The 26,730-nt window shown below is 40.5% G+C and overlaps 1 non-coding gene and 1 pseudogene across 1 annotated transcript; both read right to left on the bottom strand.

The window, feature by feature from the left end:
- Positions 1–9,708: 9,708 nt before the first annotated feature.
- Positions 9,709–11,383, bottom strand: LOC111172067 (large ribosomal subunit protein uL22 pseudogene; annotated as a pseudogene).
- LOC115802208 (small nucleolar RNA SNORD58) lies at positions 11,042–11,107 on the bottom strand. Its single transcript, XR_004022607.1, has one exon. It is a non-coding gene; the product is annotated as a small nucleolar RNA SNORD58 (small nucleolar RNA).
- Positions 11,384–26,730: the final 15,347 nt, after the last annotated feature.

Below are 26,730 nucleotides of genomic sequence, written 5' to 3'. Positions count from 1 at the left end.
GTGTGTGTGTGTGTGTGTGTGTGTGTGTGTGTTATCTACCTATCATCTATCTATCATCTATCTATCTATCATCTATCTGTCTATCTATCTATCTATCTATCTATCTATCTATCTATATCTATCCATCCATCTATATATATACATGGAGAGAGAGACAAGCCAGAGGTTAAGCAGAGAATAGCATGTTCCAGGAACTCTAAGTAGCTCTGTTTGGCAGTATAACATAGTAGTTAAGATCATGATCTCAAAGCCAGACCGCATAGGTTTGAATTCAGACTGCTGCTATGTCACCTTGGGCAAGACGCTTAGTCTCTTTCTGCCTCAGCTTCCTCACCCATAAAATAGAAATAATAATAGAACCTGCCTTATAGGATTGTTGTGAGGAATAATAAACTTAATATGTTCAAGTACTTAGAATGATGCCGGGCATATTGCATAAGAATAAGGGTTTGCTATCATTTAGCTATAGTATGAAATGAAAGATAGGGAGCGGCCAAAGAAAACTCTTGTGTGCCATGATAAGGAGTTTGGATTTTAAAAACATTTACTGAATTCCTGTTGCCCTCAGGATAAACAGGGCAATTATGCATCAAGTTGCCACTTTAAACAGACCACTCTGCTGCAGTGCAGACATCTACTTGGAGGGGTCCAGCGGGAAGAAGTCTGCTCTGCCTGCAGCCCCTGCTGGGAAGATGCTGAGCTTCTTGCTCCATCCTCTGCTCCACTGAGTGGCCACTGGGAAAGACCACCAGGGGAACAGGATGGGCTGGGGAAATGAAGAGTTCACACGTGGTCTTTGAAGTGCTTGTGTAAATGTCTTTTGAGTAGCTGGCTATTCAATTCTGAAGACAAGATTTAGAAGTAGTCAGCATTACAAGGATACTTAAAGGTCTAGAAGTAGAGTTAAGATTATCCAGGGATGCTGAGTAGATGGAGAAAAAGAGAGGTTCCAAGAACACCGAGAAAGACCATCACTGAAGAGACATGAGTGAAAGAAGAGCCCTTGAAGGATATCGAGAAGGAGTAACTGGAGAGGCAGGAGAAAATCCAGAAGTGCCCAGTGTTATCTAAGCAAAAGGGGGACGTCACTTCAGAAAGCAGGAGCGATCAATAAATGCTGCTAAGAAAGTGCGTGAGACAAGAAGGGAAAAAATTCCATTTGTGACAGGGAGCACTTTGGTGAGAAGAGTTTTAGTGGACCGTTTGGCAGAAGCCAGGTTGCAGAGGACTGAGAGGTGAATGGGAGGTGAGGAATGGAGGGGAGTGAGTAGAATTCAGGTGGGAAGATTCAAGAGGATAGTGAGTTTGGGAAGCTAGTGGATTCAAGAAATTGAGAGGTAAAAAGGGAGAGATGGAGATGATAGGTAGAGACACTTGTGGAGTTGAAGGGTAAGCTGTTTAAATGCTGGTGGTAGAGAGCCAGCAGAGAAAGAAGATGATAGGGGTGGTAATTGGAGAGAGAGAGAGAAAAGAGTCTCTAAGGTGGGTTAGGGAGCAGCTGCGGGGCGGGGGTGGGGGGTGGGCGGGTGGGGGGGTGGGGGGGTGGGGGGTGGGGGGTGGGGGGGGTGGGGGGGTGGGGGGTGGGGGGGGTGGTGGTGGTGTTGGCTGTGGATAGGAGAGACCCTTCTTGCCTTGGGGCAGGAGGGAAAGAAACAGGATGGGTATGAATGCAGGAAGATGGAGGGACTGAAGCTGAGGGAATTCTCTTCTGTCACCATTGTCTTGGGAAGTAGGAGGCTTAGTCTTTGGTTCAGAGGGAGTGGGTCGGGGATGGAGTAGGAAGTTGGAGGAGAGTGAGGAAGCTGAAAGAGTGAGAGGGCTCCCTGGGAGAACCTGTAGGCATGACTGATGTCTCTCTCTTTTTTTTTTTTTTTTTTGAGATCATGTTTTTTCCAGTGGTTTAACACAATAGAAGTTTTATTTTACGCTTATATAGCATTTCTGCTGGTGGAGCCCATATATTTTAGCCACATCCAGTATGCACAGCAGTGTCTTTTCCCGCAGGAGTCCCCTGTAGCTTGAATATAGGAGTAGAGAAGACAGGATTGGGATTTTATTAAACAGGTGAAATGAAAGGCAATGGCAAAAGAGAATTGCAGGGCTTGGGTGAAGTGATGAACCATGGATGAAAATACAGAAGGCAGATTGTAGGAGGGATTTGCACCTGGCAGGGAGGGGGATGTGTGACCAAATAATGAGGATGCTAGTGCCTTGTGATGTGTCCCCCCAAGTAGTGCACAACCTGCATAGCCTTTTGTGGCAGCTCTGCGTCATAGGCATGGTGAGGTTAGCTGTCCACGAGCTCTCCAAAACAAGGGCAGGAGGAAGGAGGAGAAAGAGGGGCCTAGATTTTCAGGATGGGGCTAATCATGGCCTAGACCGATTATCTGCTATGGGGACCCAATATAGATTAGTTTGTTCCCAAGCCCCTTATTGTGTATTGGAAACAATAATTGTCCTGGGTGCTCTAGGCCATGGGGTAGAGTTGGGTGAATGGAAGACCTCCAAATTTTGGTCCTAGTGTCTGAGCTTCCCCCTAGTTAATTACACTATATTTAAAGGATAATATGATACACATAAATAAATAGATATAATGTAATAAATACATAATGTATGTAATGCATATCATATAATACAATAGCTATAATGTAATGTAAATAAGTGAATGTTACTTATAGTCGTTAGGCCCCTGACTTGTTCCCTTTTGCCCATGTCCTTGACTTGAGATACAACCCTCTTTGGGGTTAGCATTCTACCTTACTCTCTAGGACTCTTGGACCTGAACTTCTTGCTCTCCGTCCCAGCTCCCTAGCAGAGATTGGTACCTGCCAAGACCTTTCTGTTTCTGATGGCCATCTATCTCCAGCTCTGCTTCTAGTCTGCTCCTGGATTCTTTGGAGGAACACACAAACAGATATAACTGTTTGGTCATGTCCTCTGGAGCCCATACTTATTAATTCCCCTTAGTGATAACTGATCTTAAACATGTTTTACCACTGACAGACCTCATGCAAAATTTGATATTTCTAACAATCTGAAGCAGTTTGCTTAGTGCAAAGAGCACTGGATTTAGAGTTAGAAAGTCTGCTTTAAGTAGCACTTAACCTCTTGGGCTTAGTTTTCTCATCTGTAAAGTGGGGATGACAATTACCTATTTGATGGGTTTGTTGTTAGGATTAAATGAGATAATACATATAAAAGTTATTTGCAAAGGACTATAAAAATGTAATTTACTTTTCAGAATGGATAATTTACTGAGTGGAAGAAAACCATGATGGCAGCAATAAATAGGTACTTGAAGCATTATGGTCAGAGGTTCAAGTTTATTCTTCATTTTTTAGACAACACTCCTTCTTAGGCAGGGAACAGTAATGTTGATCCAAATTCAAATAACAAAACAACCTCACATTTTTCAAAGTTAAGTTCTTAGGAAGCTATAGTTCTCAGGAAGCAGAAACTATTGAGTTTCTGCCTCCGCCCCTCCTCATTATAATTATATTTGCCATCTAAATTTTGGGGACAGTGGTGGTAAATTTCCCTCCAACTAGGATATGCATTTAATTGTGAGGGAGGTATATTAAACAAACAAAAAATCTTAAGTGCTTATTTCAAGGAAAGGCTATGTGTAAGAATCAGATTGTTTTGGGCACTAAAATGTTTACTAGAAACAATTTAATTGCCCTACGCAAATCCTAATTTGAAAGTTAAGTGTGATTAGAAGAAAAAGAAAATATTCAGAAGAATGTAATCCTCTGAATTGGTGAATCTGTTTTTCATTGAAAGGGAATTAACACATTGCTATGGGAAGGCAGTATTCTTACCAAATATGCTGTTCTGTGTTTCTCAAACCCAGGGGATCTCCTATGGGATCTATCCTGTGACAGTACTCTATTTGAACAATTAGTCAACAGATTTCAACACAATGGAAACTGAAAAAACAGTATAAAAAGATCTGGAAAGCTTCTCACTATTCTGCCGTCTGAGATAAATGGTTTGTTATAAGGAAAAATAGCTCGTTCCTATTTCTGAAGCTACAAATGAAACCATGTGGGTTTTCATTAAAATCCAGGGACTTTCTTAGCACGGAAAGACATGAAAGAATCGCCCAGGGTAAAAGTCATATTGTCACTGATTCACTGCAATTAGCTAATTTGACTAACTCCTTTCCTGCTGAAGGAAGAAAAGCTCCCTGTGAGCTGGAGAGGACCTGAGAGGTCATCTTCTTGCAAATGAAGAATCTTAGGTAATTTTTGCAATTCAGAATAAAGGGGCTTGAATATTTATAATACCTCACTCTGAGGCATCATTCCTTGCTGTTCACATGCAGAGAGAATTGCTTTAGGTGTGCTTTTGTCTGACTTATTGAGTCAACCATTTCTTGTATATATAATTCTAATTATAGTAAAGAACAATGTCAATATTTAGTCATCTTTCTCCATTTGCAAGTAGAACTCTTAATCCTTACTTGAAAGAAAAAAAGCTTTCCCCTGCTCTGTTTGAAAATGCTAATATCCAATGTCTGTTTCTTTTCTGCAGTTATTTCCTGCAACGTATTTCTAAACATCTGAATTTAAAATTATATCTTTGGGAAATGAAGATATTTCTTTTATTTACTTTCCAAACAATGAAACTGACTCAGAAAAATAGCCCTGGCACTAGGTGGGAAGCCCACTAGTTACAAAATCAGACATAATGTGTACAACCTTGAAGTTTGGAGCTGCCGGTGGAAGCTCATGCCATCAACCCCTCCAACTTAATCAAGTTCAAGTTTTTTGGCATCCCTGCTGGCTGTGCGACTTCAGTGAAGAAAGGCAAAGAAATGAGAGGAAGTGCTGGTAGCAGACAGCACTGTTCCCTATAATTCCCATCATTTGAGATTCATGCCTTTGAAGTCAAATATTTCATTCCAGGAAATGTTTAAAATTCAGAAGCTGCTGGTTGAAAGGCAACATTGGACCACTGTTTGCTATTAGCACCTCAGGGATAAGCAATTCATTCACTTTGGGTAACATTAGGAGACTTAAGAACAGGAGGCCACTGCTATAGTAGAACACCCACTGTGGGGCTAAGGACAAAACTCTAATTACCACTCTGCTAGTAACTAGCTGTGTGAGCAAATCACTCCCCGCCCCTAGCCTCTCTCTCCACATTGGAGGAATGAGAGGATTGTTCAGCTCTAACTTTCTACAACTCTACTAAGGCAAAGAAGGCAGAGTGAGGTAGAACCGGGTAAGGGAACAATGAGTCTTGTTGTCCCTGACGTTTCTGTCCCTGCAAAGCCAGAGAACTTGAAGGCCAAGTGCTGAAGGAGCTTTCCGATTCTTGTTCAGCTCTGTGATCCTAGCTTGAGTTGTTGTCTCAGGTGGACGGTGGCTCTTAATCAGGGAGCAATGGCCCAGTGGTCGGATTTGCCCCACTTTGAGCCCCACCTAGCTGGGCTTGTTACTCACCTTTAAATTTTTTTTTTTTTTTAGCATAGCTGTGAACCCACTGCTTAGTGACACTGCTCTTCACTTGGAGCATGAATAGCCCCAAACGACTCAGTTTTTTCTGTCCTATTGAACCCTAAGTCTCCGATTTACTCCCTCCTTTCTTTTCAGAATTGGTCAAAATTGCCTTTTAAAGAGAATGCATTGAAATGTACCAAGGCTGATTCTGATTCACTCAGGACCACTTTCAATGGTAGTGCCAGTTTATCTGACCTTCCCTCCCCCTTAAAAAAATCACCTAGCCTCTTACAAAATCCAGTTATTGCATTCTTTCTGACTTTTGGAAATCATTAGGTAAATGTGAGTAGACATGTTTTCTCACACTTTGTGTCATGGTCAGATAGAGGCCAGGTCTGTCATTCTTGTTTCCTTCTGTCCCTTCACTGATGTGCTCCATGGGAGAAAAGAGACACATTGGAATCTGTATTGGAATGGAGTTGTTCCTGATCAAAGCAGCAATAAGATAAAACAGATTTGCAGAGCTTGGAGAACTTTAGATCCAAGCTACCCCTGCTTTCAATTAAAAAGTAATAAGCAAACAAGGTAAATAATATGAATAAATGAAGAGGATCTATAAGAACCCTTCCAGAAATTTTCAATTAATATAAACATATATATGCTTATTTTCTTTCTTCCTACCTCCCTCCTTCCCTCCTTCCCTCCCTTTCTCTCTCTTTCCTTTTCCTTTCCCTTTCTCTTTCCTTCTTTGTTTCTTTCTTCTTTTCTTTGTTTCTTTCTTTTTCTTTCTTTCTCTCTCTCTCTTTCTTTCTCTTTCCTTTTTCTCTTGATGGAAACCAAGAGATAGAGGCTCTCTGAGTCTCTCACCAGAGCCTGTTTTTATTTATTTATTTTTATTTTTTCCAGGTTTATTGAGATATAATTGATGTACAACATTGAGTAAGTTTAAGGTATACAATGTATATGGTTTGATATATATATACATATTGTGAAATGATTACCACAATAAGGTTAACACAACCACCACTTCCCATAGTTACATATTTTGTGTGTGTGTGGTGATAACTTTTTAAATCTACTCTTTTAACTTTCCATCTTTCTTTCTTTCATCTTTTCCTTCTTTTTACATAAACAAAGTCACAGTATTCATCCACTCCTGCTTTCTTTTCTATGATTGTACAATATATTTCATTGTTTGGGTATGCTGTAGTTTGTTGAACCAGTCCCCAGTTGAACATTTTAACTCTACTTTTTGATTTGTTAGTTGGATAAGTCACAGAGCATAGCTAAAGAGACCACACTTTTTAGAGAAGTCTGCTTTATAAGATTAATTTGGGGTAGAAAGTGTCTTCTTCAGAGCAGAGACCACTTTTTGTGTTTCTTCATTAGTAGTAGGCATGGTCTCTGCAGGCAAAGCTCTCCTAATGCTGCCAAATCGACATGACACCTGGTACAGTCACTTGTATTACCTGTGTGTGGCGTTTGTTAATTAATGATAATTACTGTGTTTCATTTTAGAGGAAAGAAGTGAGTTACTGAGAGATTGAGCTGCAGGATGGTGGGAGTGGGCCAAGAGCCAACGCTTGGCTGTTGAACTTGATCTTTATTCATTAAGTGTTTCTCATTATTTCAAGGACAGTTATTACCATTACCATTAAAACTGTTGGTTTCGAGCTAGCGTGTATAAATCCAGATTAGAAGACTGATCTCCAGACACAAAAAAGTTTAAAACACAAGAGATGAAACGAGGTCCATGTTAAAAAGTCAGAAATGAACTATTATTATCAGTATTGTGATGTGAGCTGAAATGCTAAAAATTACATTGTCATTAATTTATATAACAAAAATAATTGAAAACAGTACCTCACAGCATTGTTTTTCAGCATGAGCACGACTATAATTTTAAAAAATTTTTTTTGCGGTATGGGGTCCTCTCACTGTTGTGGCCTCTCCCGTTGCAGAGCACAGGCTCCAGACGCTCAGGCTCAGCGGCCATGGCTCACGGGCCCAGCCGCTCCGCGGCGCGAGGGATCTTCCCGGACCGGGGCACAAGCCCGCGCCCCCTGCATCGGCAGGCCTCTCAACCACTGCGCCACCAGGGAAGCCTCCCACAACTACAATTTTATGCAGGATAATTCTCTATTCTTAAGTGCCTCTTCTGTAATTCTAGGAAGACGTGATTTGCAGTGCAGTGAGCAATGCCAATTACCTCGTTTCTCTTGTGGGCTGCAGCTAATGCTTGTCCTCACCATCCTTCTCACTAAGACGTGCAGCAGACATCAACCACCATTACTGCACAGGCTGTCTGCATCCTTAATTAGCAAATAACACACAGCAGAGCTTACTGGCAGAGTAGACAATATTTTGCATTTAAAAAAATTGTGGTAAGAAGCAATCCCAAATAATTTGCACAATAGCTTGTGTACTGTGAGCCCAGGACACCACAAGGTCTTAGGGAGCCAAAACCATTTGTCTGATAAAATTTCAAGAATCTAATTGAACATACCCTGCTTGCCTAAGCAATTTGCAATTATGTTTTTGAGTACAAATAGGAATATTTTCAGGGTTATTCCTCATATTTTGATGGTAGCTTTCCAGGTTAATTTACCTTGCCATGGTTGCTTCATGCTGTTTCCTTGGCTGTTTATTTGGCACTTGATGTAATTAGCTGTTGATGGTTCCAGCACAATGAGAGATTACTACTGGATGGGAAAATACCACAACTTAGGTCTTATCGTTGATTTTCTGCTTTGTTGTTTCATCATATCCTCAGGATTCATCTTGGCTATTACTGGGCAAGAGAGTGGTGGAAGTGATTCTGATTTAACGAAAATAAAGGCATTTAAAACTGCAGCAGGGAAGGAAAAGGGAGCTAACATTTATTGAGTACCTACTGTGTTCCAGGTAGTACTCCAGGAGAACTGTCTTGTTTTATCCTTACAACACACCTTTGAGGTCTTTATTATTACCTCTATTTTACAAACTAAAAAATTGAAATTCAGATTATATAATTGCATAATGTCACACCACTCAAAAACAGTGGAGCCAGGATTGGAATCCAAGTTTGTTTAACTCCTATAATTCTGCTTCTTCAAATGATGATAGTACTTTATATTTGTATAGAGTTCTATGGTTTTTAACGTACTTTCCCATATGTTATTGCCTTAATTTTCCCACCAGCTCCATTTGGTATACGCTATTATAAAATTTTACAGATGGGGAAAATGAAGCTCAGGGAGGCTGTGACTTGCCCAAGGTCAAACACATAATAAATAGCAGGGCTAGGACTTGGAGACTTGTGAACGTAAGAGCATCACTTTTTCCATGACACTGCTAAAGACTCAGAGCAAACCAATTCCTATTTAGAAGAATGTAGGTTATTTTGCACTATGTTGTGTGTTTATTTATAACTCTATATTACTATATTCCATGCACTTGGGAAAATAATTTGTGAGAATCACAGCTTAAGACATAGATGTTGTTATACAGTTAAAGCCAAATGGTGAATTAGTGAATTAGAAAAGTTAGGCTAGGGACTTTCCTGGTGGTCCAGTGGCTAAGACTCCACGTTCCCAATGCAGGGGGCCTGGGCTGGATCCCTGGTCAGGGAACTAGATCCCACATGCCGCAACTAAGACCTGAAGCAGCCAAATAAATTAAAACAAAACAAAACAAAAACACTTAGGCTAAGAATACACATTTGTAGTTATGCATAAAAGTAGCAGAAGTTAGATCTGAGGTCAGGCACAAATTGAGGCATCTTCTTATTGAGACACTGATATGGCAGTTAGATACATTTCAGTCTTGTTTAATAAAGGACTCTCTTGCCCAAGAAGACAACTTATTAAAAAGTTGGAGTGAAGAGGGGAGGAAGTTGGGGGAGCAATAGGAATCTTTTTATTAGTTAAATTTTTAAACTCCCCAATCCCTTCTCTTTGACTCCCCCTGTCCCTCCAAAAGATGTTTACCTAATAAAAACATTGGCACTGAGATGTGAATGCCTTCTATCTTACCTTTTCAAAGAGAAACCTATTAACACAATTGGAATTCCAAGTGGTGGTAGGTCCCTGAGAGGTTCTTTTGAGTAGGGGTGGTTTCTGTTGCTCTATGATTGTCCCAGGCAGCCTCATCCCTAAACTTGCCCATAACCCCCCTCAAAATACTCTTTCAACATGCCTTCAGCAACAAATATTTGTTGGGCACAGTTTTTAAAAAGTTTCTTATTATTCTTTTTATTGAGGTGTAGTTGATGTATAATATATGTTTCAGGTGTGTAACATAGTGATTCACAATTTTTAAAGGTTATATTCTGTTTATAGTTATTATAAAATATTGGCTATATTCCCTGAGCTGTACAATATATCCTTGTAGCTTATTTTATACTTAGTAGTTTGTACCTCTTAATCCTCTACCCCTGGGACTTCCCTGGCAGTCCAGTGATTAAGACTTTGTGCTCCTAATGCAGGTGGCGCAGGTTCAATCCCTGGTCGGGGAACTAAGATCCCACATTCTGTGTGGTGCAGCCAAAAAAGAAAAAAATTAAAAAAAAAAAATCCTCTACCCCTATCTTGCCCATCCCCACATCCCTCTCTCCACTGGTAACCACTAGTTTGTTCTCTATAACTGTGAGTCTGTTTTTTTAATTTAATTTTATTAAAAAATTTTAAAATAAAATTTTAAAAGGTTACTTTCCATTTACAGTTACTATAAAATATTGGATATATTCCCTGTGTTGTACAATACATCCTTGAGCCTATCTTATATGCAGTAGTGTATACCTCCTACTCCCCCACCCCTATATTGCTTCCCCCGCCATTGGTAACCTCTAGTTTGTTCTCTATATCTGTGAGTCTGTTTCTTTTTTGTTATATTCACTAGACTGTTGTATATTTCAGATTCCACATATAAGTGATATCATACAGTATTTTTTTTAACTTTTATTTGCATTTATTTTTTGCAGCATTTATTCCTGGGCCATAAGTTTTTGTTTCTTCAATTTCTTCTGGGATACCTTTTTCTTCTGGGCAACCTCCTCTTCTGGTTTAGGAACAATCTGTTCTTTTTCAGTAAGGGTCATCTCAATGTGGCACGGAGAGCTCATGTATGGGTAGATCCGACCATGAACTCTATAAGTCCTGTGCCGCATCCTGGGGACTTTATTCACCTGGATATGCTCAATGACCAGAGAATCTACATCTAAGCCCTTAAGTTCAGCATTACTCTCTGCATTTTTGAGCATATGCAGTAAAAATTCAGCACTCTTTTTGGGCCACAGACCCTGCGTCCAGCCCCACTGTTTGGCCTGGGCACACCTACCAACTCCACCATTGTAATGATGGAATGGCACACACTGCTTCTTTAAAGTGACATCCTTCAGATACTTGGTGGCATACCCTTGATGGCCTGGGCTGTTTCATGAGTGTTCTTAAAGTGAACACGAAGATTTGAACCTCTCGACTTGCATGATTTTGTGGGATTTTCTGGGTCAAGTGAATAGCGAACCATTTCTAGAGGTCACCTTGAAACGAGTAAGTATAATTCTGTCAACATATTTACAGTAACTTACACGGTTTATGTACTAAACGCTGCCCGCAGCTGCTCAGAGAGTAGTTGTTTTCATGATTAATCCAAAGGTGTCCTAAGAAACGCCATCATCACAGCCATCCTTCTATCCACTGTTTCTTCCCATGTGGAACTACCAGTGACTACAGCAGTGCTGACACTAGACTAGTGACACAGACATCATTCCTTTTACCCTCTCAGGCTGCTGACCAGAAAAGCTATCATACAGTATTTAGTAATATCATACAGTATTTGTCTTTCTCTGTCTGACTTATTTCACTTAGCATAATACTCTCCAAGTCCCTCCATGTTGTTATAAATAGCAAAATTTCATTCTTTTTTATGGCTGAGTAGTATTTTACCATACACACACACACACACACACACACACACACACATATACCACATCTTCTTTATATTTATCTGTTGATGGACACTTGCTTCCATACCTTGGCAATTGTAAATAATGCTGTTATGAACATTAAGGTGCATGTATCTTTTCAGATTCGTGTTTTTGGATATACACCCAGGAATGAAATTGCTGGGTCATATGGTACTTCTATTTTTAGTCTTTTGAGAAACCTCCATACTGTTTGCCATAGTGGCTGCACCAATTTACATTCTCAATAACAGTGTATGAGGGTCCGCTTTTCTCCACATCCTCGCCAACACTTGTTACTTGTGTTCTTTTTCTTTTTTTTTCTTTTTTCTTTCTTTTTTTTTTTTTTTTTGCGGTATGCAGTCCTCTCACTGTTGTGGCCTCTCCTGTTGCGGAGCACAGGCTCCGGATGCGCAGGCTCAGCGGCCATGGCTCACGGGCCCAGCCACTCTGCGGCATGGGGGATCCTCACGGACCGGGGCACAAACCCATGTCCCCTGCATTGGCAGGCAGACTCTCAACCACTGCGCCACTGGGGAAGCCCTATTGTGTTCTTTTTGATTATAGTCATTCTGACTGGTGTGAGGTGCTAGCTCATTGTGGTTTTAATTTGCATTTCTCTGATGATTAATGATGTTGAGCATCTTTTCTTGTGCCTGTTGACCAAATATGCATCTTTTTTGGAGAAATGTCTATTTAGTTCTGCCCATTTTTTGATTGGGTTTTTTGTTTTTTGATATTAAGCTGTATGAGCTATTTGTATATTCTGGAAATTAAACACTTGTCAAGCCCATCATTTGCAAATATTTTCTCCCAGTCCGTAGTTTGTTTTTTTTGTTTTGTTTATGGTTTCCTTTGCTGTGCAAAAGCTTTTAAGTTTCATTAGGTCCCACTTGTTTATTTTTGTTTTTATTTCCATTACTGTAGGAGACGGGTCCAAAAAATATTGCTGTGATTTATGTCAAAAAGTGTTCTGCCTATGTTTTCCTCTAGGAGTTTTATAGTATCTGGTCTTACTTTTAGGGCTTTAATCCATTTTGAGTTTATTTTTGTATATGGTATTAGAGAGTGTTCTAATTTCATTCTTTTACATATAGCTTTCCAGTTTTCCCAGCACCACTTACTGAAGAGACTGTCTTTTCTTTATTGTATAGTCTTGCCTCCTTTGTTGTAGATTAATTGACCATAAGTGTGTAGGTTTATTTCTGGGCTTTCTAACGTGTTCCATTGATCTATGTGTCTGTTTTTGTGCCAGTACCATACTGTTTTGATTACTGCAGTTTTGTAGTATAATCTGAAGTCAGAGAGCATGATTCCTCTGGCTCTGTTCTTCTTTCTCAAATTGTTTTGGTTATTTGGGTTCTTTTGTGTTTCCATTCAAGTTGTAAAGTTCTTTGTTCTAGTTCTGTGAAAAATATATTGGGCACAATTTTTGACAGGCACTGTGCCACTAACACACTGGGGATGTGTTAGTGAGAAAAAAAGACAAACTCTCTTACAGAATATAAGCTCAGGAAGGTAGGGACTATAATATATGGAGTTAGCATTGTTTTATCCAGCAACAACTCCCTTCTCACTTTGGCAAATGACTGTGTACTCCTTTGGACTCACTAAAAAGAGAGAACTAATAGCATGTAAATAATTGTCAGTTTGCAGATGGAATCACTGAAACCACGAATAGAGTATCTGCAATGGATATTATGTTGCAGTACCTATTTCCTTCTTCTTCCTGCCCTCACTCCCTCCCTCTTTTCCTCCCTTCCCTCCTTCCTTCCTTCCCTTCCTCCTTCTTTCCCTGCTTCTTTTCTTCCTTCCTTCCCTCTCTCCTTTCCTTCTTTCTCTTATTACCACTCAAATTACTCGTGAAAACTGAGATAAATTTACAGAAATTAGGCTCCAGGGAAGACCTTCACTTTGGGTCTAGCTATACAGCATAGACCTCACCCATTTACTAGCTCTGAGGTTCATTTGTTCTACCTGTCAAGTGAGGACAGTTAATAGTTACCTGAAAGAATGCACTACATGTACATAATAGGTGCTCAGTAAATGGAGCTATTATAATCCCAACTATTTAACTATTGAAACTATTTTACTATTAGAATTCTTCATTAAATAATTCATAACCTTTGCAATATTGGAGGTATTTTCTTAAGGCATTATTTCTATAAAGATGATGTTTATAATAATAATTCTGCAATGTATTACTTGCAGGACTTTATTTAGCATATTCATAGCTTAGATTGCTTTGATTGTCCTAGGTAGGTTCTTTCTATACCATTAGCAGGTCAGCTAAGTGGTTGAAAAGTCAATATGTATTTGTAACACATATAATACGGGCAAAATGTACACTTACACGACATGGGAAACTGGGTCTACCTCACCACCTTTGGTCTTGATCATTTTTTCTCCTCATGACACAGTATAATGTGGCCAAATGGTGTGGCTCAGCTGCACTCTCTCAAATACCCTATGTGGTCCACTGTGATATCTTAATGCCCCCAAGTTCAAGGGCAGCTAAGGTTCCAGTGCTTATGTACCAGGTTTGGAGAGTGTCTGCAGAGATGCAAAACATCTATGTTGGTGGCCCTAATTCATTAAACTTTTTGCGTGATTTAGAAAAAGAGAGAGATCCTATAGTACCCAAATCAAATTAAACTGAATCATAAGAAACAACTAAAATTTGTGGGCCATTCCCCAATAACTACACAGCTGTCAGGTGTGTTTGTAGGTTTTGCTGAGTCCAGTTTGGCTCTCAGACCCAATGTTTTGGCTCCCACATAAGTTAATTCTCATCAGAGGATGTGTTCTTATTAATTGAAAATGTTCTTTAAAAGGTGATATGCGTAAATGCGAGAAAAAAATCCCAAATGATTTTTCTATATGCTTTTTATAGTTCTTTGGGGAAACATGCTAAGTGTGACCATACAGTAAATATTACTAAATACAAACATTCCAAGTCTTTTTTTCCTTCCCAGTAAGATTTTACATTTACTTGAATAATGCTGCTGTTGTTCAAAATAGGTTTAGAATAAGCTTCAGGGCCTTTAGCATTTTCTTTGAAATGTCCTTGGTTGTGGAAAATCTTCATCTTTCAAAGATGGATGTGATTTCCAAAAACCACCAACGGTCACTTGGAGCCAGTTCTGGGTAATCAAGCTGGATAATTCCACTTGAGGTTAAAACAAAACAAAATGTGGTAATTATGTTAAATTCTGATAAAAGATTACAATAGATGTGGCATAGAAGGTGACTTTAAAAACAAATCAGTTCTAAAGCTCTAAAATAACTTTAGGCAATGCCAACATCATTGGAATTATGTTGCCTTCCAAGGTGACTGCTTTAAAAATCTAACTTCAGATTCTTTTGTGAAAATTGAGTTTTGTAACTTACTGGTGACACTTCATGCCAATGAGGTCTGACTCAGAAGAAAATTCCAAGAACTCAGGGACTGTGCTTTCGACAGTTAAGGTACATTTTTACTCAAGTGCTTAGTTTGATGCCAAACATTATGTGGCAACTGAATAAACAGTAGACAATGGGGATGACTGGCTTTGACATCAATGGTCTTGATAATTTAAGAACACTTGGCAAGACATTAGTGACCATGGGCCGGCTGCTTCAGGATCGCTGGCATTGCCTTAGAATAGAAAGAGTAAAATTGCTACTTACTGGTAGTTTATTTTTTCTCTTTTACATGACAAGTTATAAAACACACGCCTCACACTTGCTTTCAACAGAGCTTATGGAAATTGTGTCATGAAGCTGAAAAACAGCCGCTGACAATGGATGAGCTTGGCACCCAGCAAACATGAAGTGGCTCATTTTGAGGAAAGAAAGTCACGAGAGGCCATGCTAATCATACCAATGACTTAACCTCAGGGGAGAACTCAGAGATTGTTGACTGGCAGAGTACAGTCAAGCCACAGACAGTTTTCCATTCTCACTTATACCTTGGGAAGCATTTGTGCTTTTATTTCAAGGTATATTAATAGACCTCTACATGCAAAAATTGTACTCTAAATATATATATATATATATATATATATATATATATATATATAAAAGAGAATTCTCTGTGGAATTTTTCCTTAGAGAGTTTACATGTTAACAGGAGAAGTCAAGATAGGCAGAGATAATTTAAAAATGCAAAGTAGAAAGTGATGTGAATTATTTGAGGGGTACAGATAAGTGAGATTTTGGCTGGAGGAAAGAGGGTCAAGGCTTGTGGAGGAAGTAGCATTGGAACTGAGATTTGAGAGTGAGATCAGAGCAGAAACATCAAATGTGCAGAGGCAAAAATCCAGAGATGGTGTAGGGGAAGAGTGAGTTGTTCAGTTGGCTGGAATGTGGGAGTGTGAAGAAAGACGGCTTGCAAACAGGTAGAAGTAGGTTGTAGGGAGTGGGGAAGAGTAACCAGATGAGTGATACTGTCTGAACTTTACTTCCTTAAAAACAATCCAGCAGCACAGTTTCAGGGAGAGATCTCTTTTCAGCTAATGTTCAACAATCCGCTCATGTCCAAACATTAGCTTGAGATGTTGTCAACGATTATTAGATGTGAAACAAACTTGAGGTGTAAATACGTCTTCAATTCTGTGGTTGTAGCATTCCTGATTGACTTAGTAAATTAAACTTTTCACACATGAATGGTGTTGGTGTATGGATGTTAGCATTACACTGTCCACTAGCCAGGCATCAAAAGAAAAAAAAATTTACTGTTGAGCTGGATGAAATGCTCTTGAAAATGCAGATTTGAGCATGAATTGCCTATTTTTTTTTCTATAAAATGATGAATCTGGAAAAATCCTTAGAGCAGAGGTAGGGATCTATCAGTTTACCTGTTTATAGCCCTTTAAGTAAGAAGAGACCGGTGGAATGATTTGTTCAAATTTTCTTAAACCTCAGTGTGTGTCAGAGTGCAGGTTGATGCAAGCTTCTTTTCAGTTCCCCAGGCTATAATAAACCCAACATCTGCTCTCCTCCTATTGGTGGGTGTAAAGCCATGCATCTGCCATTGGAATGCTGGCCAGGATGTCAGACAGCTCGACCACGTTACTTTCCATTATCCTGCCTATTCTGTTATCAAACAAAACAAAAACCAGCCCCTAAACCTAAAACTTGTGATCTGTTCTCAGTTAACACCAAACCCAGAGTCGGTGAAGTGATCAGCAAAGACAGGAGCGTGGGCATCTTTACAACGCTGAGTCACCCTCAGAGGTGCATGCTTTCACTGAATTAACGTTGCAATGTTTTGAGTGTAGCTTTTAACAATACAGAGCTCTCATAACCGAGTGTGGGAGTAATAACAGAACAAGCAAATTATAGGCAACTAGAGAAGGGATTCCACTACTGAGGAAGCAGACCAAGGGAATAGCTTTTGCATGAGATGTGAATTTGGTTCCCCACACATTCCAGTGTCCCTTCCAAATATAAAAAACTTTTTTTTCATATGGAACCAATGGCTGAAACTGTGGACTGCACACACAATAAATTCAGTACAGCAAGAGCTCTGCTTGTTGTGGTATTATTTAGAATGTTTCTATCATAGTTTTCCTCAGAGTACTGAGATTAAGTATGATCTTAGTTTAGTGTTGTCGACTGTAGATGACAAAGGACAGTGGAAACATGTGAATAAAATGTATCGATGAATGCTCAGGTTTACTTTCTCAACTAAACATACTTATGCGTCAGACTCTGTGCTAGACTCTGCAGGGTGTACAAAATTGAGGAAAGCATGGTGTTTTTCTCAAGGAGCTTATACAGAGTAGGGAACATAGGTAAATGCACAATTGACTAAATTACAAAGGAGGATGTGTTAGATGCCATAAGTGAGTTTACATGCAATATGCCATGGTGGCTTGAAGCAGAAGAATGTCCAGAAAAAGTTAAATGAAGGTCGTAAATGTGAATCTCCAAGAACCTGGGCTACTGGGAAGATGGTGGCCCCATTCATGGAAATATGGAAGTCTGGAGAAAAAGTAGACTTGCCTATGAATATGCTAAGTTTAAGAGGTGGTTGGAAGCCCAGCTAGAGAGAATTCAAGAGTAGGAATGTGGATGGACCTGCAGAGATAATAGTAGGTGTTGTGGAGGAGATAAGATCATCAAGAAAAACCACATCAGGAGAAACAAGAAGAGCACTGGGAACTTTCACGGAAAATCTGGTTATAGGAGACAGTAGAAAGAAGAGGAAGTGGTATTAAGATACTGAAGGAATGATCTGGGCAATAGGAGGACCTGGAGAATGCAGTGTGATAAAATATGAGAGGATTCCAGGAAGAAGCTGAGCAACAGCAAGGATTGCAATCGAGGGCTCAAGGAGGATACAGACCAAGAAGAAATGGGGTTTAGTGATTAGATGGTGACTGATGCCTTTTAAGAGAGCAGTGTCAGTAGAATGGCAGGGACAGAAACCAGATTAATTATTAAAAATTTGCTGAAACATACAAAACAAATTACACAAAGATCACAAATTTTCATGTTTAGGACGAATACTATGCTTTTTAATGTCATGGAAATAATGCCATAGCTAGAGGAAATTATTTCACGATGGATTAAGCATTAAAAAAATTACCATTTGGTGAGGTTATCTGCGTCTTTCTCACACATGCTAATGTAAACCCTTTGTTGAGATAATTGAGTGGCTTGTCTTCTGTATCATTCACACTTGTTAGCACTACCAATGGAACCTACATATAGTAAGGCACTGAAGTGGGGAATGTCTGGAATAGGTGATGGAAAATAGCAGAGAAGATGCCACTTCAAAGGGCTTAGCATGTGAAGCCACTTGAGTCATTGATTTTTCCTTATCTTGGAGCGCTGATTTCTCCTCTTTACTTTTGTGCTTCTCTTTGGGCCCCAAGCTTTTTTCTTTAATGGTGTTTTGAGTGGTTGCAGACTAAGCAATAGGACTATGGTTACATAATCATCTGGCAAACCTCCCTTTTGCCCCTTTCAGTTGAATTAACTAGCTGGCGATTATGGAAATAACAGTAAGATTGCAACAACAATATCCTTCATTTCTATATTGCTTTCTACCTCTCAAACCCTATTTGCATACATGCTCCCATTTGACCTCTAATCAATTCTACTGGGGATAAACAGAGACCTTTTGGATGGGAATAAAGGGACAGAGGAAATATATGATTTGTTTATTGACTCTTTTCAGCACCATTGCATCTCCTTTTTTTTTTTTTTGCGGTACGCAGGCCTCTCACTGTTGTGGCCTCTCCCATTGCGGAGCACAGTCTCCGGACGCGCAGGCTCAGTGGCCATGGCTCACGGGCCCAGCCGCTCCGCGGCATGTGGGATCTTCCCGGACCGGGGCACGAACCTGCGTCCCCTGCATCGGTAGGCGGACTCTCAACCACTGCGCCACCAGGGAAGCCCTCCTATTTTTTTTTAAACGATTTATCTTCTCTAGTTAAATAGAAAATATGTAGATAGACAATATTTCTGTATCATGATTTTTAAAAAGCTTATGTGTTCTTAGAGATTGGGTAGTTAGAAATAATTCCTGACATTTGTGAGAGTAAAATATCCAATATTGATACTCTACGTAAAAGAATAATAAACGGAAACGTCATTGAAATAAAATTAGGTAATTATTTTTATTTATTGAAAGTAATGCTGAAAGTGGAAAAAACATACCCAACAATATAAAGGGTTAGGGTATGGCAATCTGACTTTACCTTATTCCTAAAGAATCTTTCCCCCCTTTCAACCTGACAATCCTTCTATAAAAGCTCTTACAGTTAATGGATAATAGTTAGAGGTATTTAGAGTTAAAGAAGGGGTATTCAGGGGACTGGGGTTACAAGGGGGAAGTTACAGAGAAGGAAAACCATTCATTCATGCATTCTTTCACTCATTTAACATTTATTGATATCTCTATATGCCAGCTTTGGTGCTGGGTCTTGGATATAGAGTCGCTTTGGTGAAGGACATAATATTTTTTTGAGAGAAAAAGTTCTCCTGAAAGCCTTGAAACAACCTGGTGTTGGAGAGGAGTTTGCTGATAGTCAGTGGCTGTAGGAGCGGAGGAGGAAAGGGAAGCCTGACAGTGAACTTCTTGAACAATATGAGGAGTAGGCTGCCACAGCCAGCTTTTCTTTCCATCAGGAATCTTGCTGAACCTTAGGAAGAAAGCCTGGTTGCAGAAGGAGGATTGGAGAACTCTCGGATAAAGTTTTTTATAAATTTATTTATTTTATTTTTGGCTGTGTTATGCGGGCTTTTCTCTAGTTGTGGCAAGCGGGGGATACTCTTCATTGCGGTGCGCAGGCTTCTCATTGTGCTGGCTTCTCTTGTTGCGGAGCACGGGCTCTAGGCGCGAGGGCTTCAGTAGTTGTGGCATGTGGGCTCAGTAGTTGTGGCTCGCGGGCTCTAGAGCACAGGCTCAGTAGTTGTGGCACACGGGCTTAGTTGCTGTGCGGCATGTGGGATCCTCCCAGACCAGGGCTCGAACCCATGTCCTCTGCATTAGCAGGCGGATTCTTAACCACTGCACCACCAGGGAAGCCCTCGGATAAAGTTTTGACTTGAGGCTCTGCTGAGCTTCAGTAAGTGGTTGAGGAACTGTGCTCTGGTTATTCTGTACCAGTAAGACTTCACAATAGGTTTGAAGAGAGAAAGTCAAGAGCAGCTTCTAACCAGAAGCTATGAAAATTTAAGAATGAATCAAGTTATCCTTTCTATCATATTCCTTTAATGAGTATCTTTGTATTTTCACAAAATCAAAATATGTCGGGACTGGAGGTTATGTTTCAACTAGTGTGTTGATTTAATTCCTACTTGGGAAAGAAAATTGCCACTTAGGTCATCAATCTCGGTTTCCATGGAATCAGATTTTTTTCCCTCTCTCTGGGAGCTCTTACATAAGAATTGTCCAGGGTTAAATGAGGGGTGACAAGTTCATAGCCCAGAAGGAACATTGTGTCTATGGGCTATCAAAACATTGATCATCCGTTGGGTCACTTAGCAGGGATTCCCTGGAAAATCTTTGGTTCTAATGAACAGTAGAAATATGTGAATGGGAAGACTAGATTTGGAAAGCTGTCTGTGTGAGAAGAAAGAACAGCGATGACAGAACACAGATGTGTACCCTATGAGCTGGCAGAAGTGTGATTATGTTGACTGTGTCAACTGTTGACAGACTCTAGGACACAGTGTCTTTGAGCAACTGCTCTGAAGTTCAGTATTTTTTTTTTCTGGGAGAGGGAGGGATATTTGTGTAGTGATTGCCTATTCCATACTGATAAGAAAGACATAATCTCTATAGAGTTCACGACTTTGGCTGGCTCCACTTTTGGCTGATGAAGGAAGCCAGAATGACCAGTTCTACTGGCGGTTATCTGAGCCAGTCTGCACAGGTCTCTGATTGCTGTGAGGTTCCACAGGCAGGAAGGAACGAGAAATACTGGTTTCTACCAACAGTTGGAGTCCTAAGGACTGATGTGACTAACAGACGGTAACAGCAGCTTCAAATCCTTTCTGGGAAGAGGAGGATTTGTAAATAAATGGAAAACAAACACAAGTGTCTCAAAACAAATTTGTGGCTTTCGTTTGGTGTGGTGGGTGTGTTCAACCTGGCATAAAAGAGAAAGCTGGAGTCTATATATATGCAATCACTGTTCAACATTGCCTCAAAGAATCACCTACAGTGCTGAAAACTTGTAATAATCATGTGATTAATAGAACGATTATTATAGTGCTCTGCAAATGAGAATATGAAATGACAGGGAATGGGGAAGGGTATTAGGCATTTTAATAAAACAAAATAAGAGCATGCTAATAATAGTCATTAGAGTATTAAATACTTATTGCATATGTTTCCAAATTCTGATTTTAATTGTAAATAATCCAGCTTTAATTATAATATTATTTCTTCATCTTTTTGCCTCTGCTCAAAACTAAAAATTCTCTCTATACAAGAGCCAAGGCTCTTTACAATTAATCTCCCTTTCTTTAAAAACAAACAGAAGCAGCAACAGCTGAGTAAAATACATTTTTTACATTTCAAGCAGTCCTCGTTTAAAATATGTATACAAAATGTACATGTTTGTGGTTTTTTTTTTTTTTCTTTCCGTTTTTTGGAATTATAAACACGTTGATAGCCCTGGGGCCTGAAGCTGGTGCTATTTATTTCCCAGACTGATAACAGCCGAGGTTGTAGTTCCATGCATGGCACCCTGATTCTGGGATTAGAAATACAAAAGCTGATCTGTGGGGAGAAGGAGAGTTTTTTGGAGGCACGTGCAGCTGCTGTGGGCCAGCACATTGGCCAATCTGACAGCGGCACTGATGTCCCCTCTCAGCCTTTCACGTCGGACAAAGAGATGCAAATGCTGCCACAAAGGCCTTCTCATTCTTAACAGCACATATAGAAGGGAAAAGCCTTCTATATGTGTTCTGATGGTCATTTCCATCCCAGGAGGCTTTTTTCCTGGATCACTGGTTATCAGCATCTGGGGTAATCACGAATTAACCCCTGGAAGGCACCAGATACCTACTTTATTTTATTTTATTTATTTATTTTTTTTGCGGTACGCGGGCCTCTCACCGCTGTGTCCTCTCCCATTGCAGAGCACAGGCTCCGGACGCGCAGGCTCAGCGGCCATGGCTCACGGGTCCAGCCGCTCTGCGGCATGTGGGATCTTCCCGGACCGGGGCACGAACCCGTGTCCCCTGCATCGGCAGACGGACTGTCAACCACTGCGCCACCAGGGAAGCCCCCCTACTTTATTTTAAACATAAGTAAGTAAGTCCCTCTTAAAGATTCCTGCTCCACCCCTCCCCTTCTTATGGTATAGGAGCACGGAGATTTAAGTGAGTGATTTTTCTCTTTGCGTGCTGTCTAGAGAGTCTTTTCCATTTTTAGAATTGACTCCCATATAAATAAAAACTAAACATATTTTTGCTATTCCCAATACTTTTAATATTATCTATTTTTTTACTATAAACATTCAAATTTATTTCTTTTTTTTACAATTCAATGGATTTTATTTTATTTTATTAATTTATTTTTATACAGTTTTTCTTTTTGAATTTTATTTTATACAGCAGGTTCTTATTAGTTATCTATTTTATACATGTTAGTGTATACACGTCAATCCCAATCTCCCAATTCATCCCACCACCACCCCCACCCACTGCTTTCCCCCCTTGGTGTCCATACGTTTGTTCTCTACATCTGTGTCTCTATTTCTGCCTTGCAAACTGGTTCATCTGTACCATTTTTCTAGATTCCACATATATGCATTGATATACGATATTTGTTTTTCTCTTTCTGACTTACTTCACTCGGCATGACAGTCTCTAGGTCCACCCATGTCTCTACAAATGACCCAGTTTCATTCCTTTTTATGACTGAGTAATATTCCATTGTATATATGTATCACATCTTCTTTATCCATTCATCTGTCGATGGGCATTTAGGTTGTTTCCATGACCTGGCTATTGTAAATAGTGCTGCAATGAACATTGGGGTGCCTGTGTCTTTTTGAATTGTGGTTTTCTCTGGGCATATGCCCAGTAGTGGGATTGCTGGGTCATATGGTAGTTCTATTTTTTTTAAGGAACCTCCATACTTTTCTCCACAGTGGCTGTATCAATTTACATTCCCACCAACAGTGCAAGAAGGTTCCTTCTTCTCCACACCCTCTCCAGCATTTATCATTTGTAGATTTTCTGATGATGTCCATTCTAACTGGTGTGAGGTGATACCTCATGGTAGTTTTGATTTGCATTTCTCTAATAAATACCATCTATTATTTTAATTGGCCTAGTCATTTTAGCACTTAAAACAGTAAATGCTCAATTAAGCTTGTATAAGGGATGCCTGGCTCTTGGGAAACTAGAAAAAAGAGGCAAGTTCAAATCCATGTAGATTTATTCCAATCACTAAGAGACTAGCTTATGTCATATTCCTTATACTTACCTTATCTGGTGTTTCATAAAGCTGTCAACTAACCTTCATATCATCTAGATATCTTATTTTGGCTTACCAAATTTCAGACTTGGGTCTGTGGATACTTGCAAATATTTTCCTTAAAAATTTACTGGTAGTCTTAAAGTACGTCAGTAATCACGTAATAGTCCTTATTTATAACTAGAGAGCTGGAATCATCCAGCAGTGGAAGCCAATGACTGGGAAGCAACTCAGCCAAGGCTCTTTCCCTGGTGTTGCTAGTGCCGGGCCAGAGGAATACAGATTGTGAATTTCCTCTGGGTAGCGTCACAAAAAAGTAGGGAGGATTTGCAAGCTGTGCCAGGAGGTGCTAGTTAAGTGGAGATATTAAACATAGTAACTGTTTAAGTAATTATGATAAGAACAAGCTTTTAGAGAACAACTAAATCTTTACAGCCTCCAATAGGACATTTGATGTGTTTCCTAACTTGTGCATTCCCCATTTGAAGAGGGGGATGGATCTCTGCCTGGGATGGCCTCCTCCCTGAATTTCAGAAGTGCTAAAATAACAAGCAACGTCTGGCTGGGTGATTTTCCACATTTGCCCTGTTTAAAGGAAGAAGCTTGTTCTACCGTAAACAGTTATGGGAACTGTTTGCTTTGGATGGGCTTGGTCCTCAAGGGCTGAGGAGGTCCTTCTTACTCGGTTTCCTTGCCAAGGTGGAAATTTGATGCCAAGGTCTTCCTAGTCATGAGGAGGCATTCTCTAATTTGAATAAGACTGGTCTGAAGAAAGTGTGTTGGGGAGCCCAGGGTACACCGTAATAGCGGCTTGAAAAAATAGTCACTTGAAATGGTAGCTTGTGCTAACCTAGCTTGGAGCAGAATCCATTGTCATGTCTTGGACAGAATATTTCTTGGATCTGTTTGTGCTCCACCAACGATTAGGGAAGGCTCTATCCTGAGACTATACTGTCCATCTATGGATGCCTTTGGGACGCTTATGCTCCCTTACCTCTATTAATCGTAGAGGATAAGCATTCTGGGTAACCTACAGTCCATGGCCTCCAAATGGTTATACAAAGGTGAGCTGGGTGTGGCTGCTAGAAGCCAGTTTTACATTCCAGTCATTCCATTACTTGCTGTTCTCAGAGTGGATGATCCCTGTAGAGTTGTGGTTCTAAACACTGCCTTGAGTTTGAACATGACTCTACCAGTTTTTTGCCATGTGATCTTGGACTAATTTGCCTAAGTTTGCCATGCCTCTTTCTTTGCCTCTGTAAAGTAGGGATTGTCATGAAGTCTCAATAAATTAATATATGTGAAACCCTTGGAATATACCCCAGCACCGAGTAAGCTACAAACATTAGCTACTTTTACTTTCTCCCTCTCTTAAAATTACAGGTGATACCTACTGACCTCTGACTCATGGTCTAGCTTGATGGTTATGGTTGGAAAGGGAATTATAGGAGAGTGAGAAGCGTATGAATCTGCCATCTGTCTACCTTAATGCCTACGTGTATCCACATCTGTGCCCCAGAACAAAATCGGGCCCACTGAGTACTCATACATTTATGAAGATCTCTTTCAGAAGTGATCTTTCTGGCTTTTGTGCTATCAGGCAGATCAATTCTCTTTTTAATATTGGTCTGTCCTTTCGATGGTTGAATTCAAGCCATGCTTATTATAGCTTATTTTACCCAGCAGTTGTGGCGTGCCAATCCTGTAAGACTGTTGACAGTGATCTGTGGGGACAGTCATTTCTGCACACAAATCACGGTTGACCAAATCCATGTGTTCTCTCAGGTGTGGGGCAGAGCATCTGAAATACCACATAGCAAGCAGGAGGTGGGGCACTGACAAGCAGCACATTACTGTACAACCATTTCCTGTGCCCCAGCCTCCTCTGACCTCGGCTGCTTTTTTAAGCCACTGATCCACAGCTCCTATTATGGGCCACATCCCCACACCTCCCCCACACAGCTCCACCAGCCACTCCCCAGCTTGCATCCTGGCTGCCGTCTCTTGCACAGCCTTACACACCACGTTAACCGAATTCAGTGTCCCCTTTGTCAAGGGGAGTGTTACTTTGTCTCTTTGTCACTCCCTTTGTCAAGGCCCCTGCAGTCCCTGGTGTTTGTGTGTTTAATATGCCCAGCACGTATTCATTTGTTCATTCATTTCTTTACTCATCCGTCCATCCATCTGTCAGGCATTTATTAAGGCCCACTATGTACTAGGCATTGCACTAGGCACTGAAGATGAAGAGATGACCCAAGTTCTTTATGGCAGGGACCATATCTTAGACTCTAGAGGGTAAGAGAGAGAAGCACAGACGGATCATGACAAAGGTAGCAAAGTGATGTGGGATAATGGTTAGAAATGTGAACTTTGAGCCTGAGTGCTTGGGTTCAAATTCTTCTTCTGCCACTTCCTATCTGTGTGCCCTTGGACAAGTTACTTAATTTCTCCATGTCTACTTGTAAAATGGGGAGCGTCATTGTACCTACCTCATAAGGTTGTTGTAGGAGTTAATATCTATAAAATTTGTAAAAGAGTGCCTGAAATATAGTAAGTGCTATCTAATGTTAAATAAATAAGTGCGACCATAGAGATATACCCGGGGTATATGTGTAAGAGTGGCTAGTCCCATCGCAAGATCAAAATTTTGTTTCCACTCAGCTCTGTCCCAGGCTGAGGACCTCTTCCAACTCAGGAGAGTAGGAAAAAAAAGCCAGGTCAGAGTTTGGCTGTTGGACATCAGGGCCGCTTAGCGCAGGCCACCCTGTCTTGATCTCGGACTTTATTTCCAGAAATAAGCCTTTCACCCCATTCTTTGGACCAAAGTGCTATCTTGTATCTTCGTCGTAGTGGCTGAGTCTTTGTCCTATTTTCCTGCATCCTTAGCCTCTGCCTGACTTTCTGGTCAAGGCTTCAGCTCTTCCAGAGCAGAGGTTCTGCCTTGATCTTGCCTGTCTGCCCTTGAACACTGTTCTCCAAGCAGGAGTCCAGACGCCAGCAGACAGACCTTTTTGCTGCCTGGGTCTCTGAACATGACTGGCTCCAGGATTCCCCATTGCTATGCTTCACTCACCCCTCTCGCTTTATTCTCCTGACTCCGTGCCCTGCCCATGCAGCTGGTTTCTCCCAAGTGCCTGTTTCCCAAGCTTCTGCCTGGCCTTCAAAGGCAGGTATTTAGTCTCAGTTTTTATCATCTTACATAAGGGCTGTTCTGCCACCACTTCATCTTTTTACTGACAGAAAGAAGGCGGTGAGGAAAAAAGGCTGAGTCAGATATTCTCTGTGCTGCTCATGAAATGACCTACACAGTTTAGTTGCTGGTTGAAAGGGATTGGCCGGGGGGGGGGGGCGGGGTGGTGAATGTATTAGGGGATAGCTGTAATAAATAACTGTGCACAAGCAAAGGTCTGTTT

This window comes from Delphinapterus leucas, chromosome 8 (assembly GCF_059928025.1).
Source record: "Delphinapterus leucas isolate spDelLeu-1000000601 "Yukka" chromosome 8, BTC_Dleu_Yukka2, whole genome shotgun sequence".
Classification (NCBI taxonomy): domain Eukaryota; kingdom Metazoa; phylum Chordata; class Mammalia; order Artiodactyla; family Monodontidae; genus Delphinapterus; species Delphinapterus leucas.
This window is presented reverse-complemented; position numbering and strand designations above follow the sequence as displayed.